Here is a 19130-nt window from a genome sequence, read left to right as displayed (position 1 = left end):
AGGTCATATTCACATCGAAACTTTAACTCTGTTTGGCTCTCTCCAGATGCTGCCAGACCTACTGATTTTTGTCCAGTGCTTTGTTTTTATTTTGATATATATTATGATTTATTATTTTTTGATATTGGCTTTTTCAAATTGCCTGTGTCCTTAACCAACTGGCAGACTGCCCATTCTTATTGGGACTGAAGTTACTGTAGAATAATATGATGTAAGGGTAGGTTTCTGTTGTGTAAACGGCAGTACGTAAACAACCATTACAATAGCTGCAGAAACCAACAGTGACGTTAACAAGACAACAAATGATCGAAATCTGCTCACGCAGGTGATTTATTAGTATTTTCAAAGTCACAGAGAGAATAATCAAACCAAATCTCTTTCTCAAAAATTTCTAAGCTGTGTAGCTGAAAACAGATGACATTTCCATGTCTCAAAGACCTTTACAAATATTCACTTATTTCACAATGCAACAACAACATTAGGTAGGCAACCTTTTTTTTCACTAAGTGAGATCCCACTAGCAGGAATGAGATGAAGGACCAGTTAATCCATCTTTACTGGCTGAGGGAGGAGTGTGATTCTGGAGACTGAGAGGGTTTTGTGATATTTATCAAATGCTGCTATTGAATCTGTAACAAACAGATTGGATATTGGCAGAGACTCCCATTGAAATGATGACACTTCCATCAATGCAGCAAACTCCCATGGTTGTGTTAAGGCAAGTGGGCCTTTCGTATTAATAAGAAAATAAACCTCTACATGATCATGTGCAGAATTTTGCACATGAATTAAAAGCTACCAGCAGATTCCTCCTGTTGAAATTAAATCAACGTTCAGCTTAGCAAAGCATGACTCTGATCAATGGGTAAAAGATTCTCCAAGAACAACCTGCAATTATTGTTCAATATCCAAGGACACAAATGCAGTACATGCCACACCTGTAATGTGTAGAAAACTGACCGTGATTTAACAGACCCACCCAGAGAGGAGAACTAAAAGAGGCTAGTCCCAGTTGGTGGGACAAGGAAATATAAAATTGACTTAGAGAAGCTTTGTCTTGATATTATAGAGGGTACTTCCTAATGAGATAAAAGGCACATAATGAAAAAGATGGAGATTGTGAACTTGGAACAATAACTTCACCTGTGCCAGAGAAGTAGGATAAGAGGGCGCAGTGTTAACTTGTTTTTAATACCCTATTTATTTAAATTGACTTACCCATTAATAGTGAGGTACTTTTGTCACCGTTGTAATATAGGAATAGGAAACCAGTCAAATCTGTAAGTTCCCACAAGTAACACCAAAATAAATGATCAGATAATGGGGTATAAATTTAATGGTACTGTACACACTGTTTTAAAGACATAAAAATCATAAGCATCCACAGGTGCACGATTCATTTCTGGACATGTCTCTCTCCACATTGATTGAGGTTTTTCCAAAGGTATCACAGCCACGCGAGAACTACTTAAACTACTAATTAAAATGTTCAAAATGTGCAATTAGGGCTCTATGACGTGGGGCTGCTTCAGCCCTGCACCTCACTCATAGCAATGTAAACTTACCAAACAGCTTTTGGAAACCTTCAGCAACTTCACTTAAAAGGGATTACCCAGTATATGCAAATTATTGAATTAGAATTGTTACAGTTTATAAGTATAAGTTTTTTATTAGTGTCAAAAGTGGGCTTACCTAACACTGCAATAAAGTTACTGCAAAAATTCCTCCATTGCCACACTCCGGCACCTGTTCAGGTACACCGTAGGAGAATTTAGCATGACCAATGCACCTAACCAGCACATCTTTCAGACTGTGGGAGGAAACCAGAGCACCCGAAGGACACCATGCAGACACGGCGAGAATGTGCAAACTCCACACAGACAGTGACCCAAGCTGAGAATCAAACCAGGTTCCTGGCGCTGTGAGGCAGCAGTCCCAACCTCTGTGCAGTGCAGAAGGAAGCCATTGAGCCTATCGTGCTTGTGCCTACTTTCTGAAGAACAACATAGCTAGTCCCACTTTCTCCCTAACTATGTAAAATCTCTTTGTTCTGACGTTTAATCCATTTGCGTTTTGAAAGACACATTGAATTTGTCTCCAACAGACTCTCAGGCTGTGCATTCCAGAGTAACTATTTGCCGTGTAAGGATATTTTCTCATATTGCTTTTGGTTCTTTTGCAAATCCCTTTAAAATCTCATCCTTGACCCTTGCACCAACAGGTGCAGTTTCTCCTTTCTATTCTATCTCAATGACTTATGATCTCGAATACCTCTACCAAGTTTCCTCTCAACACCAACCATGCCCTCTGCCTCCATGTATAGATCTCCCTTTAGGTCGTTTATCCTTCTTATTACACTTCTGGCATCCTACTGTGATAACCTCAGCTTGTGCTTTCATCACGTGCAAAAAAAGGTGTATGCCAGTGACAGTCTTATGAACTGTTTATGGGACATACCTGTCATGATTAAATATTTGGCATGCAGGGTCTTAGATATGAGGTGTGGGGAAATGAGGTTTATAACAGGACTGGGTATGAGGAGTAGGAGGTATCATGAAGTGTGGTGTCATGACTGTGGAAGAGGTGTGAATAGATAGTGAGAGCATTGACCTCCACTGCCACCTTGTCCTATTTATCGTGAAGATGTTGCCTGAATGGATTTCCACCTCTTTGGAGGGAATGGGGGAAATCATGATGCACTTTTTCCTTGTCACTGGGCACTATGGTGACTGGACCACTTTTAACTTTTCAACTTCTCTTTTAGAGGACCTGATTGTCTTTAAGTGGCATCTGAGGCACCAAATTTCTAGCCATCAAAGCAGGCCACACATCCCAATTGTTGAAATGAGGTTCAAGCACAATCTCTTAGGTCAATCTGTTTTTTTCTGTGGTATTGGTAGAAAGATGAATATTCAGCCAGGAGAGCTTACCCTTCTATGAATAGTACACACAAGAGGGCAGATGAGGGCTTGGTCCTTAACATGTCAAACAAAAGATGATACCTCTAACAAGATTCTGGAGTGGCGTTCTTAAACCATTGAACTTATGTCAAGAGGGAGGTGTTAGCCACTGAGCCATAACTGACACTTGTATTATTAACAATGTTGCTCAGTATCTGCAACATGATGCCAGGGTGAGTGGCCATTCCAGGACTTCATTTTAGGAACTGGTTAGAGACTGTAATGCAGTGTTATTAGAGCTGGTATTATGGGTGGGAGAGATCAAATTTACTACATTATCCCTATCTATCTGGTAATCTTAGTCGCCTGATCTTTTAATTACTTACTTTCCCCAGATGACAGCATATTGAGGAACAACTGAACAGTAGTAACTGCAGAGACATGTGGAATTGTACAATTAATCAGTCAACTCTAACTGATTACTGACCTTTATCTCAAACTTTTTAAACAAGGAAATGACAGGAAAAAGTAGGCAGAATCTGTGGCATGGTGGTATACTGGTTAGCACTGCTGCCTCACAGTGCCAGGGACCAAGGATCAATTCCAGCCTAGGGTAATGGCGTGGAATTTGTACGTTCTTCCTGTGTCTGCATGGGTTTCTTCTGGGTGCTTCGGTTTCCTCCCACAGTCTAAAGATGTGTGGGTTAGGTTGATTTGCCATACCACGTTGCCCCTTAGTGTCAGGGAGATTAGCATGGTAAATACGTAGGGTTACAGGGATAGGGCCTGAGTGGGATTGATGTTAGTGCAAGCCCGATAGACCGAATGACCTCACTGTACATTGTAGGGATTCTATGATCTTCTATTCCAATATCTAAGAACAATGCAGTAAAATCTAGTGATGGTGCTATAGTAGCAATTAAAAACCCGGAGATACCTTCCCACTTTTTTTCCCCTTCTCTACATAGACTCTCAGATTGATTTTGACAGCTGTGTTGGCACTACAGCTCAAAACTACAGGAGTTTAATCTCATTTTGATTGACTCAGATCAAACCTTTTGAGACGTTTTGAGCCCATTATCCAGTTAAAGACTGGGGAAAGGCAAATTCTTCACCCCCAGTGGCAAATCTCCCACTCTCTGAATCACTAAACCAAAATAAATAAATTTCACCCCCTGCTGGGACAACTGGAATGTCAACATATTAGTTACAATCCAGTTCTCTCAGTTATGAAATCAGACCTTCCCCAGTACAATTGTTATCAAATACCTTTATTGTTTTGGATTTCTCTGACATGGAGCGATTATGAAATTTTCCAGTATACAGAAACATTTACTTGATTACAATAGTCACAGTGAATGTGCAAAATTCTTGATAGGAGTAAATTCTTTAAGTACTTATTTTACAATCTGTCAAACAAAATATCGGGGGAATTTCCAAGAGTTCAGTTGACTGGAAATTTTTGTTGCAAAAGATGGGACAACCTATAAGAGGTTTATTTACATCAATAGTACAAAAATAAGTTACTTACACGTTAATGCAAGAAACTGAAAAAAAATAGTCTATTCTTTAGCCATTTTGCTTCTGAAGGATTGACTCTTGGAGGCATAGTTTAGTTATTAGTTGCTACTTCAGGTAGTCATTCTTCCTGCAAATCCAGACAGGGATGGATGACTGGACAGGAATAGGACGTGATCATATAGACACCTGATAGCCAGAGTTTCAAGAGAAGTCATTGAACATCCGACAGGCCAGGAACAAAGCCCCGATATTTTACCTTCCTTATCAAGAGATAACAAGGCTAATTACATTTTTTTAAAATGGGATGTGGGCATTGCTGGCTAGGTCAGCATTTATTACCCGCCCATAGTTGCAGGTGGTGGTGAACTGCCTTTCTAAATGGCTGCAATCTGCTGGGTTTGGAAGGTACTGCCTAAGGAACATTGGTCAGTTCTTTCATCTTGTAGATGATACACAAGGCTGCCAGTGTGCGTCGGTGGTGGAGAGATTCAATGTTAGTAGAAGGGGTAACAATCAAGTGGTGTTAAGCTTCTTCAGTGCTGTTGGGGCTGCACTCATCTGGCAAGTGGAAAGTAATCCATTATACTCCTGACTTATGCTTTGTAGATAGTGGACAGGCTTTGGGGGCAGGGGGGTGTGGTGGAAACGGATTCAGGTAGTGAGTTACTCATTGCAGGATTCCTAGCTTTTGACTTGCTCTGGTAGCCACAGTATTTATATGGCTATTCCAGTTCAGTTTGTGATTAATGGTAACCTTCAGAATGTTGCTGTGTCCCAGTCTTTCTTTTGCTGACAACAGCTAAGTGAAGAGAGACAAAAAATTAACTGGGACCATCTGTTGCATTTGGATCATTGTTGCCTTCAAAACATTTTGCATTGACGGGAGAAGCTATCTTTTTTTATTGCAACTTCACATTAATAACTAAATTTTGGATACCTAGATGATGCAAGAGTGTATAGCCTACACCATCTACAGGTAGAAAGGTGATTAAAATGGCAGTCACATGGAAATACCCACAGCATCACCTATGTATTCACATATAGAGCACTAATATTTTTCTTTTGATTGGAGGTTATGTTTGTTACTAGTATGCCAGCACACTTCTCCAACATTTTTGGAACAGTTGGGATCAATCCTATGAGTAAAATGTTCCAATTATAACCTAAGACAGGTTTGAGAGGGAGGGAATGGACAGTAATGCCCCCTTCACTGGCTCACTTGTTCTTCCCCCTAAGATTTGTCAATATGAGGTCTCTCAAGCCTTGTTTTAAGACTATAAATCTGATTCTCACTTGAAGTTCTCACCTGAAAACAACCTCCTGTTGTTTTAATGCCAAAACTTAATTAAAATGTGAAAGTTGTGACTTCATGGCATCACCAGTGCCTTCAATTTATCGTTACCAGGATGTTGCCTGATATAGAGGGCATTAGCTATGAGGAGAGGTTGGAGAAACTTGGTTTTTTTCTCACTAAAATGACAGAGGTTGAAGGGCAACCTGATAGAAGTCTACAAGATTAGAAGGGGCATGGACAGAGTGGATAGTCGGAAGCTTTATCCCAGGGTGGAAGAGTCAATTACTAGGGGGCGTAGTTTTAAGGTGCAAGGGGCAAGGCTTAAAGGAGATGTACGAGGCGAGATTTTTTACACAGAGGGTGGCGGGTGCCTAGAACTCGCTGTTGGGGGAGGTAGTGGAAGCAGATACGATAATGGCTTTTAAGGGGTAGCTTGACAAATACATGAATAGGATGAGAATAGAGGGATATGGTCCCCGGTAGAGTAAGGGGTATTGTTCAGTTGGGCAGCATGGTCGGTGCAGGCTTGGAGAGCATGTGTTGTAATTTTCTTTGCTCTAATCACACCTGATGGCCCACATAGTTCCAAAGCTACCAGTGAAATGTGTCGTAGGGTAGAAGAGCAGAGGAATGACACCAAATAACTGAAACTGGTTAATTTTTGATAAGGTTCCTTAGGGATCCAGAAAAAGCAGAGTACACTTTCATGGCCCACAGGAATATTTGGGCCTTTTTGTCCCAGATTTCACCTCTGCCTCAGCTGATTGATAGAGGCTCGACAAGCACTTTTCATCTTTATCTTATGCAAGTGACCATTGCCTCGAGTCACCAGTGGCATTTGGTTTCCTTCTCAATTCCTGCTCCTCAGATGTCATTCCTGATAACTTCAGGTGAGAATCAGATTTATAGTCTTAAAATAAGGCTTGAGAGACCTCATATTGACAAATCTTAGGGGCAAGAACAAGTGGGCATTACTGTCCATTCCCTCCCTCTCAAACCTGTCTTAGGTTATAATTGGAACATTTTACTCATAGGATTGATCCCAACTGTTCCAAAAATACTGGAGAAGTGTGCTGGCATACTAGTAACAAACGTAGCCTACAATCAAAAGAAAAATATTAGTGCTCTGTATGTGAATACATCTGTACTGCTGTACATGAATACATGTGTGATTACTGTCTACCCCCACTCAGGCCCCACTCCCTTAACATTCCCAGGATGCCAGAAGGGCACTGCCATGCAGGCACTGCCCAGCCATGCCTCTAAGCACTCTAGGGCTTCAATGGCTTCCAAACCCTCCCAACAGGCCATGGCAGCTGGTCCCTGTTACTGCAGTAGTGATTGATGTCACACCGGCGACGGGGAAAGCATCTGTGAGGGCGGAAGCAACCATGCCAGACCCGATGTTCGTTTATAGATGCAAACGTTAATGGCAATGAGCTTTGTGACTCTTCTGGATGCATAGCAATTCACACCTTTAAAACGGTGCCAGGAAGATAGCAATCCAATTTGTGCTCCATGCAAATGAGATTTTTGGCCTCTCACATTATCTTCCTACTTTATCACATTGATTGACCAGCACGCCAAGCTAGTAAGATTACACCCAACATTTCCATTCCTGTGTGCTTATAAAATGAGATTTAATCTCAGCAGTTAGATTCCTGACAAAACACAACCCCCGGATCATTAATCTGTCTTTTCTCTTTACAAATACTGAGAATGCTATATACTGCATATCTTTCTGTTCGTTCAGATGTGCAAAGTTTGTGGTTTTTCTTTTTTGGACTTACATGACTGTATTATGAACTGCATCTCACTGTTAACAAAAGTGTTCTAAGCATGGACGTCACTCTTGAAAATAGATAGGAGGGACAGACGAAATTGCACTTCTGTTGTGTTTCACAATCATGGAATGTCTGAAAGCTTTTTACAGCCAACAAAGTACGTTTGAAGTATTGCAGTGTAACGTAGGAATCCTGGAAAATTTCACACAGGTAAGCTCCCACATGCAGCAATGTGATAATGATCAGTTTTTTATGATGTTAAGGGATAAATATTGGTCAGAAAACTAGGGTAACTGCTCTTCTTCAAAACAGTGAGGAGGGGCCTTTTACATCTACCTGAGGAGGCAGGCAGGGCCCAATGGTTTAATGTCTCATCTGAAAGGCTATTGCCTTAAATGCTACATGATTGTGAAGCCTGCAAATTCAATAAACTAAGCCAATCTTGACATTCTTAAAAGATTCCTCTGTCTCTTTTCCTTCTTTATTTTCTTCCAACATCAACTGCTTCAAAGTGACTGTTTCCATCTACATGACTCATCTACTTAATAATAAATTCATAAATTCACTGTACCATGATATTGCAGAGAATTCTGCTTTGGTGTATGCCATAGTTCAGTGATTGGATTCTTACTTCTGAGTCAGAAGGCTGTGGGCTCAAGTCCCACTCCAAAGACTTCACAGGATCACGGGTTCTTTACAGTGCAGAGAAAGCCACTCAGTCCATCTAGTTTGCATTGACTTTCTGAAAGAGTATTCTACCTAGTCCCAATTCCCTACTTTATCCCAGTAACCTTGCATATTCTTTCTTTTCAAATGTGTGTCCAATATTTAGAGTGAAACACTGAGGCATTAGGCAAATAAGGAGGATGTTGAAGGAGTTGGCTCTGAAGAGGATAAAGATTCAGATGAGCCACATGAGGCTGCCAATTTACATGCACAATTATAGATATGCCAGTGACAACCTTCTCATCTGATTTATTATTGTCACATGTATTGGAATAGTGAAAAGTATTGTTTTTTGCACACTATACAGACAAAATATATTGTTCGTAGCATATATAGGGGAGAAGGGAAGGATAGGATGCAGAATATAGTGCTACAGTCATAGTTGGGGTGTAGAGGAAGATCAGCTTAATAAATGGTAGGTTCATTCAAAAGTCTGACAGCAACAGGGAAGAATCTGTCCTTGAGTTGGTTGGTACATGGCCTCAGACTTTTGTATTTTCTTCCCAATGGAAGATGTTGGAAGAGAGTATGTCCTGGGTACGTGGGGTCCTTGATTATGATAGCTACTTTTCCAAGGCAGTGGGAAGTTCAATGGAGTCAATGGATGGGAGGCTGGTTTGCATGACATGCTTTCTGTGGTGCAACTATAAAAGCTGGTGAGAGTCATAGTGGACATGCCAGATTTCCTTAGCCTCCTGAGAAAATAGAGGCATTGGTGGACTTTCTTAATGTGAACCTTATAGCCACAATATTCCAGAAGGGTTAAAGTTAAAACAAATTATCAAAGTTTCTATCAGCTTTTGATGCATTGGGATGCACCAACATCTTCGTTCTCAGTTTAAAAATCTCATGAAAGGTCAGAAATCTCACAATGATCAAGAAAATAGCATTAGTCACCTTCTCTCAACATTAAAATCATTCTTGGAAGGGAAAGTAGCCTTGGCAACATGTGGCTGCTGTAGAATGTGATTATTTCTCCCTAGTGCATATCTCCACATAGTCTATTCCTTTCTGCTTGGCCTCACCAAGACTGTACACATGACAGCTTTGAAACAGCTGAAAAGCCATGTCACACAGAGATGTATTCATGTCAGGATGATACCAGCTTTGTAAGACCATTCTTCAATGCTCTGTGCTTGGGCACTTCAAAAGGGAGCAGCATCTGGAGAGCTCCATTTGTCTCATCGCTGACTCTCATCAGTGTATAATGCCAAGGCATCATCTTGCTACTTAGCCCCAATCAACCTTTGTAGCTTGGATGCAGTAACTCTACATCATGCAGCAATGCTGTGCAGTTTGTTTGCAATGTCCTCACAAAGATTGTACCAATGGTTTGACTAGTTACAAACACTCAGGACCCTGCATTTGTAGGAAGCCTGACAAGTTTTTGGCCCAGATGACTTTTGCATTCGGTAGAATCCTAGCCTAATCAGTATTGACACAACAGCCAATGATAACTCCTTCATAGAAGACTCTGTTCAGGGCCTACAAAATTTGCAAATAAAACACTTTCAGAGCATGACAGTTCTCAACATAGTCCTATTCAAAAAGGTCAATCCTTTCTATGTACACTAAGCTAATGAGAGCACACTTGGCAATCATTTCTAGATCGAGCTGTGTTATGTGCCTTTATGCAAGGATTGCGAGCACCACTAAGCAGCTATCCAGCAGCAAAGTAAAATTGTTAAAGACAAGAAGGCTTCACCAAGATGAGCAGACACTGCTGGCATCACACACACTTATCCATCTTGCAGACATTTGCAAATTTCCCAAATGATCATTACTTCCTTAGTTCAGCTTCATGCTTGGAGAGAGTGGAAACTAAGCATGGAATGGGGTTCATCCTTAAACATGGAGATGGGATCTATCTACATAGAGCCATGTTCTGTTAGATTTGGACTTGGATTTGCCCACCATCACTCTAGCCATCAGTGACTAGGAGAGAGTACTTAGACTTCCCTCTGATCCTCTCATCTTCAAGGAGATAGGAAGGGGCCATTGCATACCAAAAGATGGGGTTCAAGTTTAATACTACTTTTTCCATGAACTCACTCTTATAGAGTAAATACCATTGCAAGCTAGGCATTAGAGAAACCATTAAAACATTAGATGCAATACTTATGCCTTCCACAAACAGACATCATTGCAAAAGGAGAAAGAAGGATGATCATTTATTTAAGAGGGCAGATTTATAAGGGGTGGGCCATTTAAAACTGAGATGAGGAGGGATTTCTTCACCCAAACTGGTGAATCTTTGGAATTCTCTCCCTAGAGGCTGTGGAAGCTCAATCTTTGAGCAAGTTCAAAACGGAGATTAATAGATTTCTACATATTAAAAGATATCAAGGAATGTGGATAATTTAGGAGAATTGGGTTAGGTAGATCAGTCACAATCTCATTGAAAGGTGGAGTGGACTTGAATGGTTGAATGGACTACTGCTCCTATTTCTCGTGCCTTTCATTCTTATGTTCTTATAATCACTAATTTTAATGAGGCATCTCCAGAACCCAAAGCATGTTTGTCTGAGATTTAAGCTGACAGGTACATTGGCTCTCCATCAGTATTTCCTGATGTTGCAGATGTCAAAATAAAGGCTACTGACTGTGGTGAGATGGTGTAAGATTTAATGCAACTGAAGTTCTAGATGAGATTTTTTTGTGAGGCTATGTGTTGGACCCTTAAATGATGATAGGACACTGAATTAAGTTGAGTAGCAATTGAATGCAAGAGACACGGAGAATGGTCAATTCAACATATATTTAGAGATGAAAAGTCAAAACAACGAGCAAACACCCATTCCAGCAGTATGCATTCAGAACTATGGCTATAATGTTGACTTTAAGAAAGTCCACCAACGCCTTTACTTTCTCAGGAGGCTAAAGAAATTTGGTATGTCCACTACAACTCTCACGAACTTTTACAGATGCACCTTAGAAAACATCCTTTCCAGATGTATCACAGCTTGGTACGGCGCCTGCTCTGACCAAGACAACAAGAAACCACAAAGGATTGTGAATGTAGACCAGTCTGTCACATAAACCAGTCTCCCATCCATTATCATCTGCAATTCCCATTGCTTCAGAAAAGCAGTCATCATAATCAAGGATGCATCCCCGACATTCTCTCTTCCATCTTCTTCTGTCAGGAAAAAGATACAAAAGTTTGAGATCACGTAAAACCCAGCTTGCAGGTGCAGCAGGTGGTCAGGAAGGCGAATGGGATGCTGGCCTTCATAGCGAGGGGGATTGAATATAAAAGTAGGGAGGTCTTGCTGCAGCTGTATAGGGCATTGGTGAGGCCACAGCTGGAGTACTGTGTGCAGTTTTGGGCGCCGCACCTGCGCAAGGATATTTTGGCCCTGGAGGGAGTGCAGAGGAGGTTTACTAGGCTGATACCGGAGTTGAGGGGATTGAGCTATGAGGAGAGGCTGAATAAACTAGGCTTGTACTCGTTAGAGTTTAGAAGAATGAGGGGAGATCTCATTGAGACGTATAAGATGATGAATGGGATGGATAGGATAGAGGTGGAGAGACTCTTCCCGCTCAAAAAAGACAGTAGGACTAGGGGGCACAGCCTCAAGATAAAGGGGAGGCGGTTTAGAACGGAGTTGAGGAGGAACTTCTTCACTCAAAGGGTGGTGAATCTCTGGAATTCTCTGCCCGTTGAAGTGGTGGAGGCTGCCTCGCTAAATATTTTTAAGAAGCGGGTTGATGGGTTTTTGATAAGAGAGGGGATTAAGGGTTATGGGGAGAGGGCGGGAAAGTGGAACTGAGCCACAACAGATCAGCCATGATCTTATTGAATGGCGGGGCAGGCTCGAAGGGCTAGATGGCCTACTCCTGCTCCTATTTCTTATGTTCTTATGTTATGTTCTTATGTTCTTATGTACCAACTGACTCAAGTTTCTTCCTTGTTGCCATCAGACTTATGAATGGACCTACCATATATTAAGTTGACCTGTCTCTATATCCTAGCTATAACTGTAACACTATATTCTACACCTTCTCCTTTCTTTCTCCCCTATGTACTCTATGAACAACATGTTTTGTCTGTGTAGTACACCAGAAACAATAATTTTCACTGTATCCCAATATACGTGACAATAATAAATAGAAATCACTGGCATGTCTATAACATTATGCCCATGCAATGGCAGCCTCATGTGGCTAATTTGAATCTTTATCCTCTTCAGAGCCATCCCTTCAACCTTAGCCTACCACATCTCAGTGCAGCACTTGTGTCTGCAGCAGAGGTGGAAGCAGCCTGCTTACTGCTATGTGCTGTTATTAGAGATGAATTCAGCATCCTCTGGTGGCCGAGGCCTAGAAAGCTCGGCCTGCTAAGGTCTCCTTTTCTAGGGCAGGTGCACCCTCCTTGGCCTTACCAGTGGAGCTCACAGAGCCACTGGCTGAATGGAGTGGAGTGGCAGGGCACCCTTTGGAGTATCCTGGGTAGATGCCCCTTACAGTTTCTGGCTGGTGATCCTCCTCTTTTTTGGTGTACAATGGCCCGTCCCTGTCTCCTTGAAGATAATGAGCACCTGGGGAAAGGTCCAAGATCTCTGACCCTCTCTCACCCAGCTACTGCTGGAATGCACTGATGGCTAGAGTGATGGTGTGCAAATCCAAGTCCAAATCTAGCAGCAACTGCTGAACATGAGTCTCCAAGGTGGCTGTCACCCTTCCCATGGAGACTTGGATGTGCTCATATGTCACAGCCGCAATATTAGGCATAAGGCAGTTGGAATTCTTCAATCTTCATTCCAGTCTGCTGATAGCCTCTGACAATGATGCCTGTCTCTGTATCTGCAACATTTCTCTCAAGGTTGATTCCAAAAGCTCATCATTGGACCCAGGCTCAGCAGGAGCCTGGTCTCCAACTGTCCTCCCATGTTAGTATCTGTGAACTAGATCCTACTCTAAAGTAGGTCCCATCATGGTATATGTATCTGCTTTACTGAATGGTGAAGGCACTGATGGTTCTTCAGCTGAGGTTTCCACCAAAGGTGATCTGGGTGTTGGAGCTCAGTCTTCTTTTTGAGGAAGTTCTCCACCTTTCCTTACTAATGCCTGGAGTACAGAGGAGGTAATTGGTGATTGACTAAGCAGAATCATACAATGACCACTCTCAGTCACTTCCTGTATGCTGTTGGTGTATATTGGTAGTACCCTCACTAGCCTGTTCGAGGGAGATAATCCACTCTAGACCAATCTCTTTCCTCTCCATTAAGGTTTAAGGTCTGCTCTTCAAACTTTGAGTGTCCATAATTCCAGGTCCTCAAACTTGCTGGTCATGGCTCACTGCTATCTGTTATCTGACATCTTGTCTTACAGAAAGACAGATGAATTGACTATGAACACAATGGATGAGAGAACAGTTTAGAAGTGTGTCTGTTGTATTTGCTGAGCATTCTCCAGTGAGGGATTAAAGATACTTTTGGTGCAGGAACTTAAAGTAAAAGTATTGTTTATTTATTAATCACAACTAAGGCTTAAATTAACACTGCAATGAAGTTACTGTGAAGTGCAGAATAGCCAAGTTCCACACACAAGGGCGGCCTCAACTGGGATCTTGGTTCATGTCACACTATCTGTAATCTCCATGACTTGCCTGGGCTTGCAAATTCTCTCTAACTGTCTTGGCTGGAGACAATACACATCTCTTTAACCTGTGCTTAACCCGTGCTTAACCCTTTCTCCACTCACATTGTCTGTACCTTTAAGACTTGATTACCTATAAAGACTTGCAATCCAACCATTATCTTGTAAGTTGAGTTTGTCTATATATGCCCTGTTTGTGAACACAACTCCCACTCACCTGATCAAAGGGTAGTGTTCTGAAAACTTGTGGCTTGTGCTACCAAATAAACCTGTTGGACTTTAACCTGATGTTGTGAGACTTCTTACTGATCGTGTGTGATAGCCCTGTGAACTCCTACCCTTATAGAGTACAAGTAGAGGTCTTACCCTAGCAGAGCAGAGAAGATCATTAATCTGTTTGCAGCTCTGCAGGGAAATCCTCCTGTGTGCGCCATAGGCAGTGACCTCCCCTGCAACCTCCCAGGCTAGCAGTCAGGTGAGAGGATATCCTGCTCCCTTCGTTCATATGCATGTTTATTTTTCCTAAACGGGAATCCCCAGGGAGGTTTCACTGAACTCAGGGTAAAGAGGGTTTGCTTCACTTGGATGCCATCATTTTCTTATTCACCCACAACACCTAGCTTACAGTGAGTGAATATCTTCAACCTCATGAAATAATAGTACGGCTGGTGAATCCCTGTCTAACCACCAAGATTTGCTGAGCCCCTCACTGATGCATAATCAATGAGCTAAAAAGTAGTAAAAAGTAGATCATGCGCATTCAACCATCCCACTGCCCAGTGGCAATCACACCAACTTTCCTGTCTGCCACCAATCCTAACCTCCAGAATGGAAAATTACGCTCAAGCCTCAAAATTATCTAATTGATTGGAAAGACAAAACATAGACTAGGAAATGAAAGGGTGCTCACAATCTCTTTCAGTTATGTGGCAATGATATCCAAATCACTGATGCAAAACATGGTGCCAGGATCTTCAATCTCATGGGGCATCACGGTGGCACAGCGGACAGCACTGTTGCCTCACAGCACTAGGGACTCTGGTTCAATTCTGGCCTTGAGTGACTGTGTGGAGTTTGCAAGTTCTTCGTGTGGATTTCCTCCGGTTTCCTCCCACAACCCAAAGATGTGCTGATTAGGTGGATTGACTATATTAAATTACAGGTTATGGGGATAAGGCAGAGAGTAGCGCCTAGCTAAGATTTCTTTTGGAAAGTCAAAGCAGACTCAATGAGCCAGATGTGCTCTTTTGGCACTGTCAATCTTCTATGATTCTGAGGTAATTGCAAGGTGGGTGAATCAGCAAGACCATGGAATTCTCAAGAACCCACCCAGACATCAGTAAACCAAGTTAAGTGATTTCACTGAATCTCTAACTCACATGGGATTTCCAACTTCACCTTTGAAGATCTCTCCTTGGAATCTCTCCAAAAGTCACTCCCAATCAGACAGCTTTAACAATAGCCCACTTCACAGGGTTTCAACTTTGCCTTCCACAGTTGGGATAGTTGAGAGGTTTAAAAAAAGGCAGCATGGACAAGTTGGGCCAAAGGGCCTGTTTCCATGCTGTAAACCTCTATGACTCTATGGTTAGCACTGCTGCCTCACAACACCATGGACCCATGTTCACTTCTGGCTTGGGTGACCGTGTAGAGTTTGCACATTTCTCTCAGTACCTGCTTGGGTTTCCTCCGGTCGCTCAGCTTTCCTCCCACAGTCCAAAGATGTGCAGGTTAGGTGAATTGGCCATGCTAAATAACCCCTTAGTGTCAGGGGGATTAGCAGGAGTTACAGGGATAGGGCCTTGGGTGGGATTATTGTTAGTACAGGTACGATGGGTCCAATGGCCTCTTTCTGCACTATAGGGATTCTATGATACTTTGTTCCTGGATTTCAGAGTACATTTAAACACTTGCTTACAAGCTTGCACATTCAATCTATGCCATGGCAAGCAGAACATCACTGCTCCAAGGGGACCTTTTCCCCCCAAAACCCTCCTAAGGTCAGCCCTCCCTCCCCCACAGCTCTTCCTTTACCTGAATTGGGACATGTTTTCATCCCTTTTGTCTCTGTGACACTTGATGGCTGGCAGACTGCCTCGAACTGACAGCCTCAAGAACTGTTCACTGACCCTTGAACCAATCTGATGATTTATCAAAACACTCCCAGTCCATCCCACCTTTGCTATAAGGCAGGAGCTAATGTAACAAGCATTGGAACATCCTGTATTGAAAAGTTACAAACTCCACAGACAAAACCTAGGGACACAAAAATTAATGGATTTCATGACACTATAAAAGAGTTTCACTTGACATTAGAAATCAATATTAGTCAATAGATTAAGTACAATTGCAGGGAAAATGCATTGTCATTTTCACTGGATTTTGCTTTCAACACTGAATTTCGTTACCCTTGCACTTGGTCCTTTGATGGGATTTTGTACTGGATGTTCCTGTCATACAATTGAACCACAGGACAGCTCTGAAGAACATGTGAGGTCTGCGAGAACGGGGCAAACAACTGTGCATCTCCTTAACCAGATTGAAAAATCATTAATCAGCAGCAGAGATCTCAACTAGGAAGCAACAGTAGTTAGAATATTGAATTCAATTTCAAATCACATACAGCAAATGAAATAAAAAAAGATTGGATTAAGGGTGAGGGACAAGAGAGACAAAGAATGTTTAAAAAATCTTCATTAAAAGGAATCTCCAACAATAATTAAATCTGAAGGAAAAAGACTCCAAAAAGATTGCTTAATATAAATTTATAGTTAATATGACATGAAAAATATACTTTCATTGAAATAGACAAGTCCTAAATTTTTCTGGCAAAGGTACTTATTTACTAGATATGTACAGCAACTTGATGTTCCTTGCTGGTACCCTCAACAAGATATCAGTTTAGTGAAATGTCTGGGGAGCAGGGCACTTCCTAATTTCTGCATTTAATTATCCACTGGAAGTTGCAGTCTGATTTACACATAGCCATTTGGTAATACAGAACTTAAAATATTACTTGAAAAAAGAAACAAATCAAAGTTTTACATCCTGCACTCATCAGTACTGCTACGCAAAGGCAAACAGTTTATACTGTGTGAGAAGCGAGTCCTGATTGGTTGGCAAGTTGACTCGGATTGGTAGAGGCATCACCATGGAGAATGCAGCTAAGAACAGTTAACTGCCAAGTTTTTTTGATTCAAATTCAAACCAGGCAGGTTGACCCTGATTAATAAAAGCATTACCATGGAGAATGAACCAGGGAATGGCTGTCCCAATGTATTTGTTTGGTTGGAAAAGCATGATGCATGGATACGCTCCTTCTGTCTGCAAAAGACAGGGCTCTGTGTGTAAATGTGTGGCTTCTATTGATATCAGCGAGCACAGCTAACTCATTATTAATTCTACTGCAAAATCATGCGCTAAAATCTGTTTGGTTTCACATCAGCGCCAATGATTCATATCTGTTGCAAGTCTTCAGATGGGAACACAATCCAATTTGAGCACAGCACTGTTGGTTGCACTGGAGGCACCATAGGTCACACACTGTTGTAGGAGCTTAGCTGCCTGCTCCTTCCTGCAATGGGATAATTCTGTAGTGATCTGAAGATATAGGATAGGATCTTGAGCCCACAATCACCATCCACAGGAATGCCAGCAGGGACTCAAGATTCGGCAAAATCCGGAAATTATGAATCTCAACGGCGAGATTGCAATTTTTGATTTTCAGCAGCCCTGGGCGAAAATGTAATCAGGGTCATACCCATAATGGCCGTGAACATGATCTACATTAATTTCAATATATTTACATCCTATTAAACAACCCTGCCAAATATTGAGCCTCCGCTATATTTTCAAATCTTGTCAGCAAGGTTTACAACAGTTTCACCCAAATGTGAACTTGTTGGGATTCCCATCAGGGGTATAAAGGTGAGTATAGCATCCAGGGAAGAGGCCACCAGACACTGCCCCTTGACACAGAATGGCACTGCCAGGTTGGCACCATGCCCATGTCAACTGGGGTGGTGCCAATCTGTGCCAGGGCAGTGCCAGGATGGACCCCAGTGGGAGTCTCTTGGGGGGTGGAGGAGATTCATTTATTTGTGGTAATAGGGGTGGTGGAGATGGATGGAGGGAATAGATGGAGTTGCTGGCGATGGCTGTGTGGCTGAGGGGTTGAGGGAAGGAGTCCGATGTTCAGGGAGCATGGGGTGTTGCCAACATTGACTGGAGGTGAAGGGAGTGGGGGAAGGGATGCTGGCACTGATCGTTTGGGGGGGGGGGGGGAAAGGGGTCTGATGCTGAGGGGAGGGGGCAGGGGAATATCGACATTGACTGCTGGAGGGGCGGAAGGGGTGCCTACAGTGACTGTTGGGAGGTGGATGTCAGCTCTGAAGGGGGCGGGGGGAGGTTGGGGGGCCATGAGTCACTTGCTGTGGAGGTGCAGGAGCCCCTGGGATCTCCTTGATTTTTAATCAGAGCACCCTTAAAATGTGGCACCCTAATTTCAGTGCTGCCAACTTTGCTGGAATGTCGAGGCCCCATTCCTCTACATAACAGCATGAAACACGCCCAGGTGTTTTTTTGTGACAAAGCATGGCAAGACCTGGACAGAAAACTGGCATGTTTCTCTTCCAACATTCTGCAAATTTTTCGGTAAGATTCTCCACCTAGTTTTTTTCAATTTCCACCCTTGAGTGTGGAGACGTCGGCACCAGGTGTTTCAATCATGTATAGACCATTCTCAATTGAAATCAATCTTGCATGAAATGATGTCTCACTTGAACGAATCCTTATATCTTAATTTTGTCTGCCCATCATCTCTACTGGCACTATCAAGCTCCCCATATAATGCATTGTTAGGTAGGTGACCATTGTAATCTTTTGCGATCTAGAATCCTACAGTGCAGAAGGAGGCCATTTGGCCCATCGCATCTATACCAACCACAATCCCATCCAGACCATTACCCATTACCCCATGCATTTACCCCAACTAGTCCCCCTGACATTAAGGGGTAATTTAGCATGGCCAATCCACCTAACCTGCACATCTTTGGACTGTGGGAGGGAACTGGAAGACCTGGAGGAATTCCATGCAGACACAGGAAGAATGTGCAAAGTCTACACAGTGACTAAAGCCAGGTCCTGGCTCTGTGAGGCAGCAGTGTAACCACTGTGCCACCACGCCGGGCCATGTCCAAGCCAAACCAACATAGTCAACGTTGCTTGAGCATTGCCATGAAACTCTGCATTATAAAGCTAAAGTATTTCAGTGTTGGGAACTCCGGGTTACCAATGGATCCCAAA

This window comes from Carcharhinus amblyrhynchos, chromosome 6 (assembly GCF_965287045.1).
Source record: "Carcharhinus amblyrhynchos chromosome 6, sCarAmb.v2.hapA, whole genome shotgun sequence".
Classification (NCBI taxonomy): Eukaryota; Metazoa; Chordata; class Chondrichthyes; order Carcharhiniformes; family Carcharhinidae; genus Carcharhinus; species Carcharhinus amblyrhynchos.
Note: the sequence above shows the minus strand (reverse complement) of the source record.